Genomic DNA, 26,085 nt, shown 5'->3' with positions numbered 1-26,085 from the left:
AGCTGAGTGCCAAATTCTGCATTCTCACTGTCAGCGGGGTGAGAAAGGACTAGATCAGAGAATCCCACCCTACATTTCTTAAACTGGGTGCTCACCAAACTTTCTCTAATTATTATTTCCTCATTTTTCAATAAAATGTTTCTCTTTGCCAGCTGGTCTCCTGAAGGTTTTGATTCTTAGTTGCATTACAGTTCTATGGCCATTAAAGAGCCTCTGGCCATATTCCTGATGTGAACATGGACAGTGGTGGCCAGCTATTGAATTTCTGAGGCTAGATTGATGCTGTCCTCAGCTGATGTCTGTACACGTGCTCTTTGAGAATCGTTGGTTCATAGTCAGGAAATGGAACCCTGACCAATTTGAGGAGTGCAGGTCAGCACTGACCAAACAGTAACAGAATTACTTCCCTTATCTGCATGCCTCAAATACTCACTGACTTAAACAGCTGAGTCATCATCAGCACCTCATGAGTTCCTTTTTAAACCAGTTAATTGACATATATGAATTGTTTTTGCTGGCACTTTAATGCAAGTATTTACTTTTCCATCAGAAACAAAATCTGCTCATCTCTAACCTAGTGTACTTGTATTTTCTAGATCCGTCAGCAAAGTTTCAACAAAATAATCTGCTTACATCCACATTGTTTGTCCCATTCAGCATTTTAAGGAACTATGTCATGACCCCTCTGGAAGCAAATCCAGTCTTTCAGTATCTCCTCAAGGTTTCAATTTCCTGTCTTGTCCTTCTCCTGAACATTTCCATTTTATCAAGCCATTTTGAAAGTGGATTGACAATATGCCCATTCTGATGCATCTACACAGCATTAAAATAATTTGTTTTGATATATTTTCAGATGCCCTTCAAATGCATCCTACTAGCTGGTTAATACTGCTGGCAAAAATCGCAGGACATGCAAGATCAAAGAGGAGATCAGTGGAGCCATGTTGTAGTTGTCAGTAATTTAACAGCGTAGTCTAGATGCCAGTCATGGATATTTCCCATCTTTACATAGCAGGTATGCCAACAATCAAAGCTTTCCAGATAATATCTATTTGTCTGTACTTATTGACAAAAACAAGTGTAAGGTTTCAACTTCTCGCCCTGACCTCAGGGCAACATTGAGAGCAGATTGGCTAAAATCTTCTGCACCCATAGATCCATGTGATCAATTGGCTCCCACAATAGAAATGAAAAGATAAGATTTGTGGCTCATTCTCTCCGCCATCAGTGGAACACCTTGTTCTGACTAGTGGGCACGGCAGCAATGTTTCACAGAGGAGCATGGGCATTCTTTGACCACATGTGGCCTTTTATTGCTCTCCCTCAGGGAAAGAATCAGAGAGAATTAACACCTGGTAACGTGCAGCAAAATATTTTCCTTTTCTCAACAACAACAGCTTCTATTTATATAGCGCCCTTAAATGTTCTTGAACACTTCACAGGAGCATATTTAGACAAAAGCTTATACTGAACCATAAAAAAAAAATTGGGGAGGGATCCTCTGATCCCATTGGCCCTCACCAGAGAGGCTGCCAGAGAGAACAGAGAATTTGGCACTCAGCCAAAACTCCATTCACTGCTGCAGGATCAGAGAATCCCAGCCATGGGTGAGGTCAGAGAATACCAGCCATGATGGGAAAGGTTTAATTTGTCAAGGAATTAGAATTAAAGGAATGTCTTAAAGAGCATTAGTTAAGTGGTCAGGAGGGGTGGTTTAGGGAGAAAATTCTAAAGCTCAAGGCCTAGATGGCTGAAGGCACAGTCACGAATGGTAGAATGAAGGGGTGTACAGCATGCTAGAGTTCAAGTGATTCAAGTGGGCTGCAGTGCAGAGAAAGGTTACAGAGATAGAGTGAGATTAGGCCATGGAGGGATTTAAACTCAAGGAGGAAACTTTTAAAATCAATGGGCAGAATTGATGACTGCTCGCAATCCTGAGAGTTAGTGCGTCGTGTGCTCCCACCGACTCTCAGAAGCCCACCGCCATATCGTGCTCAATTGATCTCTGACTGGCAGTGGGTGGGACTTCCATCCACCCTTGGAAGGAAGTACTGTATTGGAGAGCTATCAGCCAATCTGACTGGCTGAAAACTCTCCAACCTGTCCAGGTAGTGTGCTGAGGGGGCGATGGAGAATTGTTTCTTTTTCCATTTGTCACCCTGCTCTGACCTGCATCTGCCAGCCCAAAAATTGAGACTGAGCAAGAGACAGGATGACACGTGACCTGCCAGAGACCCTGCCCACCCCAACACCCCAGCAAGAAATTACATCTCAGCAGGCAGGATCCTGGGGGGAATCTTGTCCATGCAATTTTACATTCCCCCCCCTCACCACCACCACCCCCCCACACCCTCCCTGCCTCACAAACCACCTGGGGAGCATAAAAATTTGCCACAATGTGTGGATGGACTGGAGCCCAATGTAGCCCAGGGACAATAGAGGTGATCGATGATAGTCCAGTGATTAAACAGCTATTTGGATTATACTTTTCGCCATTCGCCTTTTTGCAGGCAGTTGTCACAGTTTTTCTTTCTCAGTCATCCCTGCTTTGACAAATGCTTAGAGCATCTGAAGGATTCTCTTCCATGTAAATCTCTGTAACATAATTCCCCTGCACCATGGCCAACTAGGCCCTTGACTCAAAAACAGAAAGTGTTGGAAAATTTCAGCAGGTCTGATAGCATCTGTGGAGGGGGAATAGAGCTAATGTTTTGAGTCTGGACGACCCTTCATTAGATTCCAGCATCCACAGTCATTTGCTTTTATCTTAGACCTTTGACTTATTCTGTCCAATCTCCCAAGCTTCTTCCATCATTCTTCAAATCTCTCCAAATTGTCCTGACCTTTCATCCCACTAGCTTCATCATTTGATCCAACCGTTAAAGCGAACTCCTTCTGCAAGTGTAGGAAATGAAATTCTAGTTCCTCCTACTCCACTGTCCAGATGCACCTACAATCCTCTGGGTGCAGCTTGTGAATCATGTTCACTGTTAACAGTGTAACCTCCTCTACATTGAAGAAAGCAAATGCAATTTATGTGACCAACACCACAATTCTATCTCCAAGTTGACCCCCCAGCACCTTATCCTTTAAACTTAAAATTTTATATCAATATCAATTCCCTGTACCACTCTATCCCCTTTGTGTTTGGCTTGTTAAAGCTAAAGGAACACACTTCATCCTTTTACCAGGCACTTGTACACCTGTGGCTTAATGTTCACCTTAATAAACTCAGACCTTAATTATGGCTCTCACTTTCTCATTGGCAGAAAGTGCTGGCAAAGTGGGATGAGTTTGTTGGCCTTTTCAGAACTAGTGGAGTGCGGACTGTTGGGGTGAGACCTAGTTTACGCACTTCTCTTCTACAAGCTCCTTCTCTTTAGAACCTGCCAGATTTTCATGCTTCCATTCCTACCCACTTCATTCTTCTTTCTTTTCAAGAATTCATTTGTTCTCTGTCTTGTAAATTAGCTAAGTTCTTTGATTTCTCTCATTCTGCCTCCTGTTGGCCTCAATGTGCATCATACTGATAAAATTTTGCCATTTTATCGCCTCTTATTTTCCACTTTTTACATTACAGATCATTCTATTTCTTTTCCAGTGAATGTTTTGTTTCTCCCTCCCCTCCATTTCACATTTCTGCTCCTTTTACACTGTTCATCTCCAATATCTTTCAGTTTTGACAAAAAGGTCCACAACCAAAATATTAACCTGTTTGTTCTTTCCACAAATGCTGCCTGACCTATTGCGTCTTTTCTGGTTTTCTGGTTATGTTTCAGATTTCCAGAGTTGTCAGCTTTTTCCCTTTTTGGTTTTCCTGTTCCTGATTGCTACCCAACATTCCGTGTGGTGAGTAACTGTGCAGAACTGCATGAGGACGTGTCTCTCTTTCCCTTTACTGAAATATAGTTTGATTCCTATCTGTCTAATTGTAGCCAGAGCTTCACTTGCAATGATTCATCTTCATGCTCCTACAGTATTATCTCTGATGTTTCTCAATATCCTTGGCCTCTTCCTTCTCCCCTAGTGGGTTCCAATGTACGCTGGTAACACCCAGCTCTACCTCACCATCTCCTCTCTCAACCCCTCCACTGTTTCTAAACTATCAAACTGCTTTTCCAATATCTGGCACTGGATGACCAGAAGTTTCCTGCAATTAAATATTGTGAAGATTGAAACCATTGTTTTCAGTCCCTGTTCCCAAGCCTTGGGAAGGATGTCAAGTACTTGGAGAGGTTGCAGTAGAGATTTACTAGAATAGTATGAGGGAACACAAGTGGAGTTCTTTAGACATATAGAAGAGTTGGACTGCCTATTTGTCACCAGAAGAATAGATGCAAGAAGAGCAAGAAGAAAGCAGCTGGACAAGATTAAAAACAGCCTAAACTCGAACTCCAATGGGATCATCCACTGTTGTTATGATTGGAACGTTTGGTCACTTACACTACTTAGCATGGCGATTAGGTAACCGTGATGAATGAGGATGAGGAATTTCAGTTATTTGGAGAGAGTGGAGGAGATGGGCTTGTTCACATTAGCCAAAAGTGGTTGAAGAGAGATTTGACAGAGGTTTTCAAAATCCTGAAGGGTTTTAATAGGGCAGCTTTTGCAAACATACAGCACAGGCACAATGGGCCAACAGGCCTGTTTCTGTCTGGTAACATTCTGCAACACTAACATAATCTTTTCTTTCCATGGGTGCTGATTGTTCTATTGAATGTTTCTAACTTATTCTGTTTTTGTTTCAAGCAAATTGTCACTTGCAAGGCCAAAATGTTCCAAGTACATTTCCAAGTGGATTTCTTTTGGGTGCTCTGGTTTTCTTCCACAGTCCAAAGATGTGCATGTTAGATGGATTGACCATGCTAAATTGCCCCTTCATGTCCAAAAATGTGTGAGTTGGGTGGATTAGCCATGGCAAATGTGCAAGGTTATGGGGATAGGGTCGGGGGGTGGGGGGGGAAGGAAGGTGGGGAACTGAGTGGGATGTTCTTTCGGAGAATCGGTGCAGGCTCAATGGGCCAGTTGGCCTCTTTCTGCACTGTAGGGATTCCATGATTCTGTGATACAAGAAGGAATTTTCTGGTCGTTCACACTGTCAGGATCTTTCAATCTCACCAATAGCATATCCTTGCCACAGGTTTCCCATCAGTGAGGGGCGCATTCAACAGGAAACCCTGTTGAAAACGTTGGGACCAGAAGATCATGCTGCTGGCTAATGGCGTGGTCTCCGCCACCGTGAAACACTCTAAAAATTGTGCTGGGAATCCTGCCACTAACACCCAGAAAATAAAGATGGCTGAGTACGGTTTGGTAACATCGCCAATAAATAAAGAAATGATCAGTAATAATTATTTTGATAAGTAGACTGAGTCTATTGTTCACATGTAAATATATAAAATTAAGTTTGTCATTATTCATTCATTCACAGGATGGTCATGTAGGAAGCAGGAACTATATCTTCAGGTGTTAATATATACAGTAAGAAGTCTCACAACACCAGGTTAAAGTCCAACAGGTTTATTTGATAGTGCAAGCCTCAAGCTTTCGTAGCACTGTCCCTGCATCAGGTGAGTGGGAGTACAACTCCCACTCATCTGATGAAGAGGCAGTGCTCCGAAAGCCAGTGGCGTTTGCTACCAAATAAACCTGTTGGACTTTAACCTGGTGTTGTGAGACTTCTTACTGTGCTTACCACAGTCCAACGCTGGCATCTCCACATCATCACTAACATATACAACAGGCTGACCAGTCTGACTACAAAATGCCTCTCTGTTAATTTTTTAAAATCATACGAGAGTTTGTGGAATGCAGTCTTAACACTGGTACTGTAAGATAAACATGCCAACAATAATGTTGGTCTCTCCTAATCTGATTCTGGGACCTGGTATGCATCTCACTTACATGTGTAAGGGGCCTATTGCCTGTTTTAGACTGCTGTCAGGGATGGCTGGAAAATCGTCCAATCACAATTTCAGTTTGGAACTCTCAAGGTGTCCTCGTGGTGAAGGTTTTTTGTCCCCAAAACTGGGCCATCTTCAATCTGTTTCATGCCTATGGAACGATCCAATTTCTAACTGGATGGCAATTGAGAGGGACACCAAAGGCAACTGACATTTCTGGAATTATACTGCATCAAGGAATTAAAGGGGCAATTATGCCATCCCACTGTGCTAATCTTTTAGCGCAGCAGACCGCGGGAATCATGTGTCAGCCAGTTTGCGGGATTCCCATGAACGTTCGCACCGCGCTTGGGTCTTCCAGGCCCGGATTTCCGGTGATGTCTGCACAGTGCTGGAAATCAGCTGGGAAGCGGGGCTAGCATTTAAATAATATTTTACATACTTTTAAATGATATTAGTGGGCCTGGGACTGAATTCTCTGGGCTTGCTTGCATGTCCCACACCACCAGAGTGTTTCACTCCAGCGAGGTTTACAATAGCTCTCTACTTTTGGGGAACTAGTGGAATGACCCTGCTAGAGTGAAGAAGGGGGCAATCAGGGCTATCAAGGGGGTTGGACAGTGAGGGGGGGTGATGCCCTCTGGGCATGGGCACCCTGGCAGTGCCAGCCTGTGCCCCAGCACTGACCAAAGGGCAACATGCCCATGCCTGGGGACACCTAGGCACTGCCCGCTAGGCATGGGGCAGTGCTAAAAGGGTTGGCCTATTGGGGCCAGGGCCTAGTGGAGGGGCCTGCGGCATGATTGGTGGGGGGGTCCTGCTGCCACTCTGCATTGGGGTCTGGTTGAGGCAGGAGGGAGGCCAGCGATCGGTGCGGGCTGGGGGAAGGAAGATTGTCAGCTGGGGATGTCTGTCGGGTGGGGGCGTCTGCCTGTGGTGGGGTGAGGGGATCATCAATGCTGTGGGGGGGTTCAAGGCTGGCCTGCGAATGGGCAGGAGGCTGCGATCAGGCTGTGGGAGTTGGGGGGCAGCACTGTGGGGGTCTCAGGCTGGCCAGCGATTGAGCTGGCCAGTAAATGAGAGACTGAACCTTCAGGGCCACTGTGCATGCGCAGAGGCCTGCTGGTTTCAGCGTCTCTGGTGTGAATAGGCCCCATCTCCTGAAATTTAATGATGTTCATGCTGGTGGCCTTTGCAGTGTACAGAGTGTGGGAGATTGTAGTGTGAACTCCCACTGAAGAAAACAACATGAATTCTTCCAGTTTTCCTGTGAATTCGACACTTAGAATTTTTTCGGGAGAATCGACCACTAAGTCTCCTATGTGAAGGAGAAAATTACTGAAAGGCAATTTGTTAGGAGAAAAATAAAACCACCAGTTTTGAAGTTCTTTTCCTCCAGAGTTAAAACTCAGTTGTCTCTGCACTGAGTGCATTTAACCCTGGCAATAGCTCAAACATGACTTCTTAAAAAAAGATTGATCTATGCGTCTTCAGCAGGTCAAACTGGCAGCAAAACTTCATCTTCACCTACGCAGCTATCTGACTATTCAGTGTTTCAATACACAAAAGGCGTCTACAGGTAAATTCAAATGGCTATGTGCATGTCATTTTGTGGGAGTGACATTCATCCTACTGATAATTTTGACAGGAATATCAATGTGAGCACACAGCAGAATCTTATTCCATATTCACATGACTTTTTTTGGTAAAACAACTGACATTAGAAATATCATCTTGCCTCATTTTTCCTGGCTTGCACATTACTTCAACATTCACCTTCATTTCACAACGCGCACACACAGCTTAGAAACTGGCTAAGCTACTCTGTGAATTTGCAATGTTATTATTTTAATCCTGCTGCACATGTAACAAAAACTGTATTACCTCTGGAACAATGAGAAAGTGACCTTCAAATCATCAAGCTCATTCCCTCCACACATTGTATTAGACGTTAGAATCACCAGTTAAGCAACAACGGCTCACCGTTAAATCCAGCGGTTGGTTAGTCAAGCAATTGCTGTAAGTGCAAAATTTCAGCCCAGTCTTCCTGCCTGTTCCTTTCCTTAAATCTTCCTCCTGCCTTACTCTGCTAGCCTTTACTGCCAGTCTCGTGCTTGCTCTGTTTCCCTGTCTATCGCCCCACATTTACGATTTGCCTCTGTACAAACATATCTGATGATCAGTTCTGCTGTCCAACCGATTGAGGAAACAATTCCACAACATCAACCACAAGGTTCCAGTCAGAATTGTGCTGCCGACATTTGCAGGGAGATTTTTGCAGCCTGTTTCATTTTGAAACAACAAGTTTTCACACGGAGTGTTAACGTAAGGTCATGGTTTGTGACTAAGTATCTTCCACATTGATTAGGGAAGCACCATACAGTTCAGAGAAGGAACAATTGTTAAAGTGGGCAGAGTTTTCCACTCCCACCAGTGGTGGGAATCATGGTGGGCAGTGGCATTACATTTGACTTGAAGAAAAACGTCAGTTTCCTGCCAGCAGGAAGATTGTTTGGAATTTTCTTCTTCTGATTTTGATGGCAGGTTGAAGGGGGCTTGAGTTTCCCCCTGATTTATGGTGGGAACCACACTTGCATCAATTTGCATCTCCTGAATGCGCTGGAATTACATGCCTTCTCCAAATGATGTGGCCCGCCAGTGGATTATTAGAATGGTTTGCTTCCCAACTACATATAAGTGTTGTGTGTCTGGTGAGCTTCAGTTCATCTCAAGGTACAAAGACATTGTTTTCGTCGACATTTAAGTGCTCTAGGATTTTGGGCATTTGTATCACAAGCTGCACCAAAGCTGAACAGGGGATTCAGGCTTATGGGGGAAATGGGAGAGAATGTCAGAGAAGTGGGTTGGGTGATCAAGGAAGAGGGGTGAGTCCAAAGATGAGGAGAATATCTGAGAGAGTGGGGTCAGTGATATCACCTTTGGTGTCTGGCGGGGGTGGGGGAGACTGGACTCAGGGCATTGGAAGGGAGAAGCCACAGTCAGAGAGGGTAGTGGGATGAAGTAGGGTAACATGTCCAGGCTGAGAGTCTGGTAGGCAAATGTCTCATCATGTAGTTACAGAGAGGGACAAGTCTGGCTTAGGTAACAGGCTGGGTCATATGTTCCCATATGAATTCATGAATGAATAGGAGAAACACCCATCTCTGGTCCTTCAGGGTATCCTTTACCTGGGAGGGATGTGCAGTGGATGCCATATCTAGTAGGGGACCAGCAAAATGGATTAGCACTTGACTGCTAGAACCTTGGGTAGGTTCTTTACTCAGAGTGGTTAGAGTGTGGAATGCACTGCCTGCTGTGATAGTGGAATTGGACACTTTTGGAACTTTCAAGCGGTTATTGGATAGGCACATGGAGCACACCAGAATGATAGGGAGTGGGATAGCTTGACCTTGGTTTCAGACAAAGCTCGGCGCAACATCAAGGGCCGAAGGACATGTCCTATACTTTCTGTGTTCTATCTATGTCCTAGAGGGATAGGTTCCAAAGAGGTAGTAATGTTCTCTAGCTTACTGGGGTGATACTGGTTGGTGGGGGGGGGGGGGTGGTTTGAGAGCAGCATGATATGCCACTGATGGTAAAAAGTTGAACACTCAATGGAGCTCTGCAGAAAAAATGTAGCCACAACAATTGGGAGAGAGCAGCCACTGGTGGTGAAGTGCCAAACCTGGCCATCCTCACCAGCCATGAAATGGGCGCACTGGAGCTTGAGTGTGAGTATGTGGGAGGTTGTCAAGTCACAGTAAGGCTGGCATCTCGGAGGAAAGTAAGAGCCCCAGGGCAGACTCGTTACAGGATGAGGATAAAAGTGACAAATGGGCATCTCATTCTTACAATTACTTCAGTTATGTGCTAGGCACTGAGAGATTTCAATGCAAGTGAGACCAATTGTAATGGCAGTATATGTTAACAATTAAGTCTTTGTGATACCAGTGATGCCTCTGAATGTTTGTTTTCATCCCTCAGATGAGGCATCCACCAAAACCAGCCAAGAGGCCAATGACCTTTCTTTAACACTAGAGCATGACAAACCACAGGATCACCCATGGCACACTCTCCCTTAGCACCAAGCACCCGCACAGAAACTGGCATGTCAGAGAGCATCACTGTGTCAGGAGCATTAGTACTGCACAGCAATAAGGATTTATCATCCTCGCTGGTGCAGATGGTAGAAGTGGGGAGTGCCCAGCGTGCCAAAAGTTAGAGGACTGCTGGAGACAAGGACCATGCTCAAGGAAGATGATGCATCTCTGGATTCATCCAAAAAGCAGCAAATGCTGGTTGTTGAATGGGATGCATGGGTGATCTGCCGGAGATCCCTTGAGGGTTTGCGCGCCATGGCCTCTGTCATGGAGGAGTCCCAGCAGAGCATGAGCACTGTATTGACACTTAGCTCTGAGTGCACAGACACCTGCAACTTACAATAGTGCACTTTCAGACCAATAAACACCGAATTGTTGCTTCTCACTGGTTTGTTGACATTGAGAAAAAGCGGAACTGATTTTCACATTTCAAAATTACTATTTTATCCATTATCAAACTTTATTTTGACACATTAAAGAGCACTTAAGTCACAGATGTTGGAAGTTAATAATATAATGCAATTGTGTGAACTACAAGAAGGAACAGGGAATATTTTGTGCTGTGCCTGGAACAGCATTGTTTGAACCCAGGGCTTTCTATAATCAGCTTATTGCCACTTGATACAATAAAACCATTTACAAGGTTACAATGATTTCCATATTTGAGATGCTTAAAAATGACTAAGCTTTTCTTCAAATGTGAATTATCAAATATTTGGTTAAATTCTGATTGAAAAAAGGGATGTTAAAAAGATGATAACAAAAGTAGTGAGGCCTCTCTTTTGTTCCTCTCCCCAATCAGAAAGAATGTGAATTAAAATGGTCGAGGCAATCATTCAAAATGCAGTAGAAACGTAGGGTGGGAGAGCAAAAATATGAAAATGTCAATGCGAACTAGAGATCTTCAGCACAAACTGTACTCTCAGTGTACCTGGTCAGGCATTTAGTAAGTGAAAAGTAATACACTTGGGCAAACCAGCCAACTACACAAGAAACGTGTTCAACCAGAAATCCTTCTCTGGATGTTTGATACCATTGGCACAATTATATTCGTCTTTCTCATCAATGACCTTACAAAATAGGGCACATTTATTGCCAAGTGTGAATGTGACACAAAATAATTTAGGGGAGAAATTTTTTTTTTTGGGGGGGGGATACAAAAACAAAATGAAATTTAAATTGCTAAGTTCAGATGGTTCTGACAGGGTTACACACAACAGTTACTCAGAAAAAGTTAGAAGAGTTAAAACCACTTCTGGGTAACTACTGAAAAGACCCAAACTGTCCCTCTAACAGGACTCCCTCTCTCCTCACCCTCATCCCCCAAGGAGACACCTCCCACATTGTTGAGCCCCCAGGGGACACCCAAACTCCCAACAAACTTATGATAAGAAGATTCTATTTCATTTTGCATTAACAGTAATGACTGAATGTCCAACTTCCGTTCTACGTGCTTACCTTAAAACTCTAAAGTCTCACACAGAATGAATGCATCAGATTTTATATTAAAATATAGAATGTACTGGACTGAGTTTCTAGTAATTAGTTGGAAGATTTTTTTCAGGGAAATTAGATTCAAGTTTTTTTAAGTAGTGCCCTTGTCATCTTATATGCATCTAATTTTCCATTCAAGTAATTCCACCAGCAAAGCTGGCCGGGAATTACAGAGTACTTCAGCATTGCACATTTTGTACCCCAAATCTCACAATCCAGTTCCAAGTGGAATATCTCCTGGACATTTCTAATATAAATTGCTGGACGTTTTTTGGCAATCATTGTTTACTGAATCACTAAAGGATCATTGCATGTTCCATTCTTTGGAAGGATCTCAATTATCTGAAGACAAAATGTCACTTGCGATGTTCGCTTACAAATCAATAAAGTCATTTTGATATTTTAGTGCGGTGTTCAGAGAAGATTAACAATTAGCTTGTGGGTATAGAATTCAAGGTTTCCTACCCACTGATTATAATTCTGACTAGGTCAATTCATTTACAGGTAGACAACAGAGGACCATAACAACGTGGAAACCAAAAGCAGGAGTACGTCATTTGGCTCTTCGAGCCTGCTCTGCAATTCATTATGATCATCGTTGATCATCAGATTCAATATCTTGATCCCCCTTCCTTCCATATCCCTTGATTCCTTTAGCCCTAAGAGCGATAGCTAATATCTCCTTGAAATCAGACAACATTTTGGCCTCAACTACATTCTGTGGTAGTGAATTCCACACATTCACCACTCTCTGGGTGAAGAAATTTCTCCTCACCCTAGTTCTAAAAGGTTTACCCCTTATCCTTAAACTATGTCCCCTAGTCCTGGATGCACCCACCAATGGGAACATTGTTTCTGAATCTATAGAAACATAGAAACAAACTTCCCAGTGTCAGATTGACAAGATGTGGGTGGATGGTTGTCCCAAGGATTTAATGCAGAATCCCTCTTGGAACTTCACAGGTAAGGGTTTACATGGCAATTGCCCAGAAACATAAACTTCCTCTGGCCAATTGTCCTGCACTGAAAACAATCCAAAAATGAAATTTAAATTGCTAACTTCGGATGGTTCTGACAGGGTTACACACAATAGTTACTCAGAAAAAGTTAGAAGAGTTAAAACCACTTCTGGTTAACTACTGAAAAGACCCAAACTGTCCCTCTAACAGGACTCCCTCTCCCCCCACTCTGACCTCCCAGGGGGACATCTCCCACATTGTTGAGCCCCCAGAAGAGACACCCAAACTCCCAACTAATCACCCTTCCCATTGAAATTTCCCGAAAGGTGCTTTAGAGTGAAAAGGTGCTTTTCATTTGGAGCTAGTGGCAGGTGAACAGGCTGTGTGTAGAGTGATCACTGTACTTGAGACTACCCCTTGGAAACCTGATTGATTTTGGTATCAAGCCTCATTTAAATAAAATTGATGAGCCTCCAGCAATAAACAAGCACTAAGAGGCAGGTTGCCGATTTGGAGCAGGACTCTGTTTGAGGGGAGGAACAATTAGGAAAGTGGCGGGAAGTAGGGAACTGCAGGACTATGGAAGTTCCTCATAAGAGCATAATTGGCAGGTGACATTATTTAATACTGTCAGGCCAGGCCAGTGTGGAAGTGGGATGTGGAAGGTGATGATGCAGGCAACAGAGATGGGACAAAGTTCAGCACAGTGGCACCGTGGTTAGCAATGCTGTTTTACAGTGGGATCTGAGTTTGATTCCAGTCTTGAGGGACTGGCTATATGGTGTTTGCATGTTTGGGGCTGCACGGTGTCACAGTGGTTGACACTGCTGCCTCACAGTGCCAGGGACCCAGGTTCAATTCCGGTCTCGGGTGACTACCTGTGTGGAGTTGCACCTTCTCCCATGTTTGCGTGGGATTCCTCTGGGTGCCCTGGCTTCTTCCTACAGTCCAAGGTTGTGAGGGTTAGATGGATTGGTCATGTTAAATTGTCCCTTAGTGTCAACAGGGTAAATATTTTGGGGTTAAAGTGATAGGGCCTGTGTGGGATTGTTGTTGGTTCAGGCTCGATGGGCTGAATGGTCTCCTTCTGCACTGTAGGCATTCTATGAAGGTTACAGGCACAATGATTGCCGTGGAGCATTCATGCTCTGCATTCACTGAGTGGGACTTCTGTACCATGCACTTCATGCAGTGGAAGCCCAAAATTGCCTCAAGCCCCCAAGCATGGCAGAGGAGCCCAATCTAGGCATATAGTCAAGACCCATTTGTTTACATGAGGAACATGCATCGTTTAAACCAAGAGTCACTGAAACATTGATACATGTGAGCCTTGAACAAAAACCCAACAATAATTTATTTTCTTGTTTCAATACCATCCTGTTCACACTGACGTACAGATGAAAGTCCTGCATGTGAATTTCTGTTTGCAATTTAGTATTCAAGAAGGATATTTGTGTTGGATTGTGATGAGTACTTTAAAAATCTTAATCAGCACAAACTGGATTAATTTGAGCACATTGATATTGTTTTATAATGGAGTTCCCTTAGGGCCAACTAAATAGAATAATAGAGACACAATGATTATTGGTATTGATGGAGGACAAGTATTTAACATGCATGCATGACATTCCTATATCTGCTATTCATAATTGTGAATCTGATCCCTTTCTAGCAATAATTTCCTGTCACATTGCTGAAAGAAATTACAAATGCTGAGACTAAGCACAAACATTTGTTCCTAATTTGCACCCACTCTTTTGAAATTTATTCATGACCAGCCTATCATTGATTGGAGGTCAGTTTTTAGGTTTGCCATATAAACGTTTATCATATTGAAGCCAGAACTAGAATCTTGCAAAAGCAGATCAAGTCCATAAAATTCAATGCTTTATTTAGGATGTTGTAAATGCTAGTTATATAGATATAAATATGATCAACAGAATCTCAGAATGATAACAGTACAGAAGAAAGCCATTCAGCCTGTCATGTATGCAATGGCTCTATTGGCCCCACTCCCTGGCCTGCTCTCCATAGCCCTGCACATTCACTCTTTTCAGATAATAATCCAATTCTCTCTTAAGTGCCTCGATTGAACCTGTCTCCCCTGAACTCTCACAGCATTCCAGAGCCCAAGCACTGACTGCATGAAGAAGTTTTTCCTTGTGTCTCTAATTATATAGTTTTCCAATTGCCTTAAAAACTGTGCCCTTTGATTCTTGATCCTTCCTTTTCTTCTCAGTCCATGATTTTAAATACCTCTATCAAATCTCCACTTACCCTTCTCTAAGGAGTACTGTCCCAACTTCCCAACATATCTACATAACCAAAGTTCCATATTCCTGGAATCATTCTTATGAATTTCATTGGCAACCTCTTTAATGTCTTCACACCCTTCCTACAGTGGTGTGCTCAGAATTGGACACAATACTACACTTGAGCTCAACCAGTGTTTTAAACAGGTTTAACATAACCCCTTGCTTTTGCAATCTATGCCCCCTACAGATAAAGCTCGGTGTGCCATCTGCTTTATTAACCATTCTCTCAACCTGTCCTGGCACTTTCAATGACTTATGCATATGTCACCCAATTCTTTAGATTTTATATTATCTCTTCATGCTCTTCCTACCAAAATGAATCACTTCACACTCTCAGTGTTACATTTCATCTGCCTCTTGCCCACTCATTCTACCAATCTCTCTAAGTCCTTTTGAAATGCTGCACTATCCTCCCTATAGTTCACAAGACTGCCATTGTATCATCAGCAAATTTTGAAATTGTGCCCCATACACCAAGGTCCTGGTCATTAATATATATCAGGAAGGGCAAGGATCCTAACACAGACCCCTGGAAAACGCCATTAAAAACCTTCCTCCAATCTGAAAAACATCTATTAACTGCTATTCTCTGTTGCCTGTCATTCACCAATTGTGTATCCATGCCTCTGCTTTAATCTCAGATTTATAACTTTGTTTTTTGGAAGGTGATGTATGCCATATCAACAGCATTACTCTCTTCAAATCTTTGTTACCTCACCAAAAATCGCTCTATTTGCTCTTAACATATATACGCTGGTTTTTTTAATTAAACAGCATTTGCCCAAAAGACTATTAATTTTATCCTGAATTATCACTTTTAGAAGCCTCTCTAAATCTCTCTAACGCTGAGATTAAACTGACTGGCCTGTAGTTCCTGGGCTTAACTTTACACCCTTTTGTAAACAAGGAACAGAGGTAGAGTGCATGAGGCTCAGCTCAGTTCTTAGTTCTTTAGCCATTGCAGCAAAGTTCAAGGTTTTAGGGTAATAAAATCATGTGATTAACTGTTGAAATCAGGTACGGAAAATGGTTATAAGGCACGCCCATCAATTTGCTAATCAAAGATGGCACAAAGTCTGAGTACGAAGTTCTGCAACACGTTTAAAAATGGACAAAATGAAAAACCTATATAGTGCAAACATTACAAATCTATAGCTATATATTTTACTTTTGTTTAATTGCATCAATGGTTGCATTTTGGGAGGGTTTGATGTTATGAGGGACCAATGCTTGCAGACGGAGATTTAAAAACTACAACGGAAAACAGAGATTTTCCTTGAAACAAAATCTTTTATTTTCAAAATGAGTTCACTCAGAGCGCAATAAGAACAGCCCCCTCTCAGTTCATTGCTGCCACACAGTTCAATGGCTCGTTTGAACGTCATCAGTCTGTTGACCTTCACTTGCTCTATTTAACATTAAAACAAAAAGCATTCATTGAGGAATATGCAATAACAGCCAGGCTGGTTGATTTCAAATTGGTAGTTTAAGTAAATTCAATATACTTCCTCATATCACAATGCTTTTAGATTGCTTAAGGGAAGTTATTTTAATCTGAGCCAAATGTAGTAAACCCTTCATTATAATATGTTTTTGGAAGAGCCCTTGTGATAGCCATAAGGAATAACTACATGGAATCTGACTATATTAAATGCTTCTGCTGTTCACATTTAGTGAATTCCTCTGATGACAAATGATCAATGGAGCACATTACAGGCTAAGTAAATGAGTATTATAAGTTTAAAAATTGCTGAAAATGGGACATATTTTCTGTTTACATACAACAGAGTTGATTTTTGTCTTTAATACCTGGATACTAAGAATTCTCTGGGTAGAGCATAGAAATAAAAATCTGGCAGGGTCTGATTTATCGTCCAATAAGATGTCTGGGATGAATATCTGTCATGTTTTGTTTCTGAAGATATCCAATAAAGGTTTTCCTTTCTACACTTCACCCTAGCATTATTTAATTTTTTTAAATTTAAGTTTATTTATTAGTGTCACAAGTGGGCTTACATTCACACTGCAATGAAGTTATTGTGAAAATCCCGTAACTGCCACACTCTGGCACCTGTTTGGTTACACTGAGGGAGAATTTAGCATGGCCAATGCGCCTAACCAGCATGTCTTTCGGACTGTGGGAGGAAACCCATGCAGACATGAGGAGAACATGCAGACTCTGCACAGACAGTGAACAAAGCCAGGTATCGAATCGGGATCCATGTGACGCAGCAGTGCTAACCACTGTGCCACCATCCAGCCCGTTAAAGGGACTTGAATGAATATCCACCATGTTTTGTTTCTGGTGATTCCCATTAAAAGGATTTCCTTTCTACACTACCCCCTTGTTTCATTTAAAGATCAGGTGGCAAAGGCAAAATCTGCGCTGATGTCTCTTACTGAGTTTTCTAAAAATCCCATCGATACTTATTGCTTCAGATAATTTGGCTTTCTTAAAAAAAAATAAATTAATAATACATAAATTAATTCGAGAAGTCAGGATGTCTGCAGTGAGAGAGCTGCTGAATATTTCTGATGTTAACAGTCAATCTACTATGTACCATATTTAATTGGCACTATACAAAATCTGATCTAAACAGCCCAGAGGTCAGAGGCATAGTACAAGGACACTGCTGCCAGAGCTGGCAAGATGGGTGCCATACTGGACTGATACTGTGGCTGAGAGGAACCATCGATTGATTTGGCTGGAATTACCAGAAAAACTACTCACTGGCTGCTTATCTGTGCTGGAGGGATGATAGCAATTCATGCAAATTAAAGCAGAGACATATTAAATGATCTTGCCTCAGGAAACTTGCATGTAGCTTCCTCTAATGGTGAATCGCTTAACATATGCACCACAACAATTGCATAACTAACTGAGGAGATCCAGGGCTTCATTGTATTTGTAAGCTGAAAACTGGGTTTCATTAAGGGTTCACAGCAAGTCAACTGTGCTCAATGTAACAATGCTTCATGAATTGAATCAATGAGCAGGAATGTACAGGGCAATTTGAGTCATAATACTCACTTCTGGGAGAGAAGAGAAAAATTTCTATAACTACAGTTTTGTTTCCTTTGAAGACAATTATGTTTAAGGGCTTTTTTATATAAGGATTAATCTGAACATTAGAATACATCCCTTTTGCTGCTTGTGGGAGAGATAATTATAGAATTTTATTGAGTGAATTCTAAAGATAGAAACTCGATCATTTCATTAAATTGATATTACCTTTGTGCAAAATGCTTGGGGCATTTTAAGATGTGTGTGGGGGGGGGAAGAAAAGCCTATTTAGCAGCAGTTTCACATGCAGGTCACATGATGACACATTTCAGCATATTTATGTCATCACACTTTGTGTTGGCCAACAAACGAAAAGTAGTTTGGCAAACACTTTTTTGTGTAGATAGTGCCCTTTTAAAAAATACTCTTTCATCGCTAACATCATGAAAGAGGATAACACCAGAATTTGGTACAGAAGTGTGGGCATAAATTCGTGTAAAGCATCTCTATTTTGTAGTGTTTTGACTGACCAAGTGCAAAATATAAAACAAGATGCTGCAAATTGAAATCATCTGTAGTAAATTATGCTATGTATTACTTTAATTCTTTGCTTAATTACTATAATGCTGTAACTTAATGCTGTAACACTCTGAGGCAGAGAGTGGGGGTCAATGGGTACTATTCGGATTAGCGGATGGTGACTAGTGGAGTGCCCCGGGGGTCGGTGCTGGGGCCTCAGCTATTTACCATTTATATAGATGATCTGGAGGAGGGAACCGAGTGTATGGTGTCAAAATTCGCTGATGACACCAAGATTGGTGGAACGGCAAATTGCGCGGAGGGTGTGGAGAGTCTGCAGAAGCATCTAGATAGGCTGGGCGAATGGGCCAGGAACTGGCAAATGGAATTTAATGTTGGCAAATGTGAGGTTGTCCACTTTGGTAGGAATAATAGTAGGAAGGACTATTACTTACGTGGCGAAAAACTGCAGCATGCGACGGTGCAGAGGGACCTCGGGGTCCTTGTGCATGAGTCGCAAAAACCCAGCCTGCAGGTGCAGCAGGTGGTCAGGAAGGCAAATGGGATGCTGGCCTTCATAGCGAGGGGGATTGAATATAAAAGTAGGGAGGTCTTGCTGCAGCTGTCTAGGGCACTGGTGAGGCCGCAGCTGGAGTACTGTATGCAGTTTTGGTCGCCACACTTATGTAAGGATATTTTGGCCTTGGAGGGAGTGCAGAGGAGGTTTACTAGGCTGATTCCGGAGTTGAGGGGGTTGAGCTATGAGGAGAGGCTGAATAAACTAGGCTTGTACTCATTAGAGTTTAGAAGAATGAGGGGAGATCTCATTGAGACATATAAGATATTGAATGGGATGGATAGGATAGAGGTGGAGAGGCTCTTCCTGCTCAGAAAGGACAGTAGGACTAGAGGGCACAGCCTCAAGATAAAGGGGGGGTGGTTTAGAACAGTGTTGAGGAGGAACTTCTTCACTCAAAGGGTGGTGAATCTCTGGAATTCTCTGCCTATTGAAGTGGTGGAGGCTGCCTCGCTCAATATTTTTAAGACGTGGGTTGATAGGTTTTTGATAGGCAAGGGGATTAAGAACATAAGAACATAAGAAATAGGAGCAGGAGTAGGCCATCTAGCCCTTCGAGCCTGCCCCGCCATTCAATAAGATCATGGCTGATCTGTCGCTGCTCAGTTCCACTTTCCCGCCCTCTCCCCATAACCCTTAATCCCATCTCTTATCAAAAACCCATCAACCCGCGTCTTAAAAATATTTAGCGAGGCAGCCTCCACCACTTCAACGGGCAGAGAATTCCAGAGATTCACCACCCTTTGAGTGAAGAAGTTCCTCCTCAACTCCATTCTAAAGGGTTATGGGGAGAGGGCGGGAATGTGGAACTGAGCCACGACAGATCAGCCATGATCTTATTGACTGGCGGGGCAGGCTCGAGGGGCTAGATGGCCTACTCCTGCTCCTATTTCTTATGTTCATATGTTCTTAAAAATAAACTAATTTAATGTTGGCAAGTGTGAGGTTGTCCACTTTGGTAGGAATAATGGTAGGAAGGACTATTACTTACATGGCGAAAAACTGCAGCATGCGACAGTGCAGAGGGACCTCGGGGTCCTTGTGCATGAGTCGCAAAAACCCAGCCTACAGGTGCAGCAGGTGGTCAGGAAGGCAAATGGGATGCTGGCCTTCATAGCGAGGGGGATTGAATATAAAAGTAGGGAGGTCTTGCTGCAGCTGTCTAGGGCACTGGTGAGGCCGCAGCTGGAGTACTGTGTGCAGTTTTGGTCGCCGCACTTACGCAAGGATATTTTGGCCTTGGAGGGAGTGCAGAGGAGGTTTACTAGGCTGATACCGGAGTTGAGGGTGTTGAACTATGAGGAGAGGCTGAACAAACTAGGCTTGTACTCGTTAGAGTTTAGAAGAATGAGGGGAGATCTCATTGAGACATATGAGATGATGAATGGGATGGATAGAATAGAGGTGGAGAGGCTCTTTCCGCTCAGAAAGGACAGTAGGACTAGAAGGCACAGCCTCAAGATAAAGGAGGAGCGGTTTAGGACGGAGTTGAGGAGGAACTTCTTCACTCAAAGGGTGGTGAATCTCTGGAATTCTCTGCCCGTTGAAGTGGTGGAGGCTGCCTCGCTAAATATTTTTAAGACGCGGGTTGATAGGTTTTTGATAGGCAAGGGGATTAAGGGTTATGGGGAGAGGGTGGGAATGTGGAACTGAGACACGACAGATCAGCCATGATCTTATTGAATGGCGGGGCAGGCTTGAGGGGCTAGATGGCCTACTCCTGCTCCTATTTCTTATGTTCTTATGTTATGAAATGGAGTGATGTGTCATGGCAAATCAAGAGCCATATATCAATTTGCCAATCTGGAATGCATACATTGCCCTCTCTATGCTTATTGTTGACAAAATAATATTTGAAAATCATATACTGTCATTATACGTAATTTTCAAGTCTTAGATTCTAAATTACACAAAATATGGCGTATCTTGTGTTTATCCAAATTAACCAGGGATAATAATTGTGATTTGGGGTATGACATATTGACTGGAATTTAAAATGACAGTGCAGTGTAAATTGGACAGAGTTAGCGTGGATTTACGAAAAGGACCTTATGCTTGAGAAATCTACTGGGATTCTTCGATGATGTATTTGTAGAGTTGATGAGGGGAAGCCAGTGAATGTGGTTTATTTGGACTTTCAGAAGGCTTTCGACAAAGTCGCACAGAGGAGATCAATGTGTAAGTGAAGTCACATGGTTATAGGGGTAATGTATTGAGATGGATAGAAAACTGGTTGGCAGAGAGTAAACAAAGAGTAGGAATAAGCAGGTCTCTTTCCAAAAGGCAGGCAGTGACTCGTGGCGTACCGCAGTGATCAGTGCTGAGACCCCAGCCATTTCTGTCTTGGGTCTCTGTCTGTAAGGGGTTGGCATGTTCTCCATGCTCCAGTTTCCTCCCACAGTCTGAAAGACATGCTGATTAGATGCATTGACCATGTTAAATTCTCTCTGTGTACCTAATTAGCACTGGGGTGTGGCGACAAGGGGATTTTCACAGTAACTTCATTGCAGTGTTAATGTAAGCCTACTTGTGACACTAATAAATAAACTTTAAACTTTATATATGAATAATTTAGATGAGGCAATTAAATGTAATATCTCCAAACTTGGAGACGACAAATAGCTGGGAGGGTCAGCTGTGAGGAGGATACAGAGATGCTTCAGTGTAATTTGGACAAGCTGAATGAGTGGACAAATGAACGAAAGATGCAGCATAATGTGGATCAATGTGAGGTTATCCACTTTGGTAGCAAAAACAAGAAAGCAGATTATTATCTGAATGATTATAAATTGAGAGAGGGGAATGTGCAATGAGACCTGGATGTCCTCGTACACCGTTTGCTAAAAGTAAGCATGCAGATGCACCAGGAGGTAAAGACAGTACATGGTATGTTGGCCTTCATATACACGGGATTCAAACACAGGAGGAGAGATGTTTTGTTCCAATTATACAGGGCCTGGGTGAGGCCACACCTGGGATATTGTGTGCAGTTTAGGTTTCCTTATCTGAGGAAAGATGCTCTTGCTATAGAGGGAGTGCAGTGAAAGTTTAACTGTCTATTTCCTAAAATGGTGGGATTGATGTATAAAGAGAGATTGCGTTGGTGAGGATTATATTTGCTGGACTTCAGAAGAATGAGGGGGGATCTCAATGAACCCAATAAAATTCTCACAGAGAATCATAGAACCCTACAGTGCAGAAAGAGGCCCTTCGGCCCATCGAGTCTACAGCAACCACAATCCCACGCAGGCCCTACCCCCATATCCCTACATATTTTACCCGCTAATCTCTCTAACCTATGCATCTCAGGACACTGAGGGGTAATTTTAACACGGCCAATCAACCTAACCCACACATCTTTGGACTGTGGGAGGAAACCGGAGCACCAGAGGAAACCCACACATACATGAGGAGAATGTGCAAACTCCACACAGACAGCAACTTGAGCCAGGAATCGAACCCAGGTCCCTGGAGCTGTGAAGCAGCAGTGCTAACCACTGTGCTACTGTGCTGCCCCACAGCTAAACAAAGTAGATGTAGCAAGGATGTTCTTGATGGTGGGGCTATTCAGAACCAATGGTCGCAGCCTAAGGCTACAAGGTAAACATTTTAGGACTGAGATGAGGAGAAATTTCATCACCCAGAGAGTGGTGAGACTGTGGAATTCACTATCACAGGAAGTAGTTGAGGCCAAAATATTGTATATTTTCAAGAAGCAGTTAGATATGGCTCTTGAGCAAAGGGGATCAAAGGATTTGAAGGGAAGGCAGGATCAGGCTTTTGAGTTGGATAATCAGTGATAATCGTAATGAGTGAAAGAGCAGACTTGAAGGACTAAATGGCTTACACCTGTTCCTGTTTGCTCTGTTTCTATGCCTGGATGGTGTTAAGCTTCTTGAGTGTTATTGAAGCTGCACTCATTCAGCAAGCAGAAAATATTCCAAACTTATGCCTTGGAGATGGTGAGCAGGCTTCAGGGAGTCAGGAGCTGAGTTACTTGCCACAGAATTTCCAGCCTCCTAGCTGCTCTTGTAGTATTTGTATGGCTAATCCAGTTCGGTTTCTGGTCAATGGTAACCTGTAAGCATATTGATCATGGTGGTGGTACTTCGTCCATTTGGACTTAGCACCCTGAGTTAGGGTGACATAAATTTAGGCAGGGTTTGAATTCCTGATCACAGGAATACATATATGTAGATATCTGAAGAGAACAGAGTCAAACAGGTCTGTGATGCTCCCAAAAGTCAAATAATCTAATGACATTTATTGACCAGGAAATGTGAAAAGCTGGGGATGCGGGGGCAGTGGGCAGATGAAAATTCTTTAATAGAAACAGTTTAGGACTTTTTGAAAAATAATGCAATGCAAATTGATCAGAAAGACACCGTTGATTGAAGCATTAAATGGGAGAAACTATTCAACAGTGAACTTCTGTTTTCTATTCCCTCCATCCATCCCTATAAACACCTTCAAAACCAACTAATGAACGTCAATCTCAACTGAACCTTTGCTCTAAATGGATTTTGGACTGAATCCAAAATTAAAGCCATCAGAGCAGCAGCAGATCTGAAAGCACTTTGAAAACAGTTTCACTTTGCATTTCACCTACAAAAAATGGCACAATAATGAAACTGATTTTCACATCCTCAAATGTATTGCAACAAATTTCCATGTGAGTGACTGATGGCTTATACATGGACATGATCTCACATTACAATTTGTCAGTTTCACAGAATAAATTTCCAAGGCAAATCCAATTAACTACCCAATATTCACAATAAAAAAATGTGTACACAAAGCTGCTGAATGCCACAGCAAAGCACTAATCTGCAGCTTGAAGCATCATTAATGAACTGAGTCGCTTACATACTGTTAATGGAAACCTAGAACTGTGTGCATGACACCCCACCCTGTGCTCACCAGTTACAGTTTCCCACCTCTTAGAGTCAGCTAGCAAGTGTGACTGGAAATACCGGTTAAACAGTTTTTCTGTCAACCGTGAAACTGATTGCCATGCTAACATTTTCCTAAAGGATCAGATATGATTGAGCGATGAAGACTTGGCTCATACAGCAGTTTAGTTTCTGCTAATGAGCTTCAAGATCAGAAGATGCAGATGATGAGGCCATTATATTAGAAGCATTTATGAGTCCTGCACACATCTTGCATGCAGGCTTTGAACACTTGTCACTGACTGGGGCACGCATAGGCACATCAATGTATGTAGGCCTCAAACCTTCAAGATCAGTAAAACAAGTGCCCTGCCAAGCTTTTCATATGAATAGAATAAATGAAAGCAGTGTGAAAGCCACAAATCTTTAGAGGCTGAAAAGACCTCATAAATCCCCGGTAAATTTAGCTACACACTTCAGCTTCAGCACTTGGTTCAGTATTCAGACTGTAAAGTCTTTCTTGGAGGAAGACCCTAATTATAGAACGTAGAACACTGCAGCACAAACAGGCCCTTCGGCCCACAAATTGCGCCAATCATATCCATACCTACCAGGCCATAGGACTATCTATAACTCCCAATCCCATTAAATCCCATTTACTCATCCAGAAGCCTTTGAAAAGACCCCAGTGAGTTCGCCTCTACCACCACCAACGGCAGCCGATTCCATTCACTCACCACCCTCTGAGTGAAAAACTTACCCCTGACATCTCCCCTGTACCTGCTCCCCAGCACCTTAAACCTGTGTCCTCTCGTAGCGGCCATTTCAGCCCTGGGAAATAGCTTCCGAGAATCCACCCTATCTATCCCTTTCAACACTTTATAAACCTCTATCAGGTCGCCTCTCAACCTTCGTCTCTCCAGGGAGAAGAGACCTAGCTCCCTCAACCTATCTTCATAAGGCATGCCTCCCAATCCAGGCAACATCCTTGTGAATCTCCTCTGCACCTTCTCTATAACTTCCACATCCTTCCTGTAGTGAGGTGACCAGAACTGTGCACACTACTCCAAGTGGGGTCTGACAAGGGTTTTATAAAGTTGCAGCATTACCTCCTGACACCTAAACTCAATCCCTTGATTAATGAACGCTAGCACACCACACGCCTTCTTGACCACGTCCTCCACCTGCGAGGCCGGTTTAAGAGTCCTGTGGACCCGGACCCCAAGATCCTTCTGCTCTTCAACACTGCTAAGAGTCCTACTCTTGATATTGTACTCCTTCATCTCATTGGACCTGCCAAAATGGACCACTACACATTTATCCGTATTGAAGTCCAACTGCCACTTCTCCGCCCAGTCTTGCATCCTATCTATGTCTCGCTGCAACTTCTGACATCCCACCAGACTATCCATAACACCACCAACCTTAGTGTCGTCGGCGAACTTACTAACCCATCCCTCCACTTCCTCATCCAGGTCATTTATGAAAATGACAAGCAGCAAGCGTCCTAGAACAGATCCCTGGGGCACTCCACTGGTAACCGACTTCCTTGCAGAAAAAGACCCATCCACAACCACTTTCTGCCTTCTGCAGGCCAGCCAGTTCTGGATCCACAAGGCCAAAGGCCCTTGGATCCCATGCCCTCTCACCTTCTCAAGAAGTCTTGCATGGGGGACCTTATCAAATACCTTGCTGAAGTCCATGTAAACCACGTACACCGCTCTTCCTTCGTCAATGTGTTCAGTCACATTTTCAAAGAACTCAACTAGGCTCATAAAGCACGACCTGCCCTTGACAAAGCCATGCTGACTATTTCTGATCATACTAAACTTCTCTAAATGTTCATAAATCCTGTCCCTCAGTATCCTCTCCATCAACTTACCAACCACTGAGGTCAGACTCACCGGTCGGTAATTTCCTGGGCTATCCCTGTTCCCTTTCTTGAATATAAGAACCACATCCGCAATCCTCCAATCCTTCGAAACCTCTCCCGTCTCCATCGACGATGCAAAGATCATCGCCAGGGGCTCGGCAATCTCTTCCCTCGCCTCCCACAGTAACCTGGGGTACATCCCATCCGGTCCCGGCGACTTATCTATCTTGATAGAATTTAAAAGTTCCAACACATCCTCTTTCTTAACGTCCACATACTCAATCTTTTCAGTCCTCCACAAACCTGCAGTATAACCACCCAGATCATTTTCCATTGTGAATACCAAGGCAAAGTACTCATTAAGCACCTGTGCCATTTCTTCCGGTTCCACACGGACCTTTCCCCCTTCACCTTTAATAGGTCCAATCCCTTCAATTCTCATCCTTTTA

At 43.1% G+C, this 26,085-nt stretch overlaps 1 protein-coding gene and 1 long non-coding RNA gene across 7 annotated transcripts in view; one reads left to right on the top strand and one right to left on the bottom strand.

Moving 5' to 3' along the window:
* rbm47 (RNA binding motif protein 47) overlaps positions 1-26,085 on the bottom strand; it is a 167,083-nt gene that overhangs the window by 88,320 nt on the left and 52,678 nt on the right. The gene's annotated exons all lie outside the window — the stretch shown is intronic.
* On the top strand, positions 5,006-10,656 carry LOC145342915 (uncharacterized). 2 transcript variants are annotated; one of them, XR_013886660.1, is made up of 3 exons: positions 5,006-5,303; positions 7,398-7,482; positions 9,888-10,656. It is a non-coding gene; the product is annotated as an uncharacterized LOC145342915 (long non-coding RNA). The 2 variants fall into 2 exon arrangements; XR_013886661.1 differs by having other exon boundaries at positions 5,008-5,303; positions 7,401-7,482.

This window comes from Carcharhinus amblyrhynchos, chromosome 1 (assembly GCF_965287045.1).
Source record: "Carcharhinus amblyrhynchos chromosome 1, sCarAmb.v2.hapA, whole genome shotgun sequence".
Lineage (NCBI taxonomy): Eukaryota > Metazoa > Chordata > Chondrichthyes > Carcharhiniformes > Carcharhinidae > Carcharhinus > Carcharhinus amblyrhynchos.
This window is presented reverse-complemented; position numbering and strand designations above follow the sequence as displayed.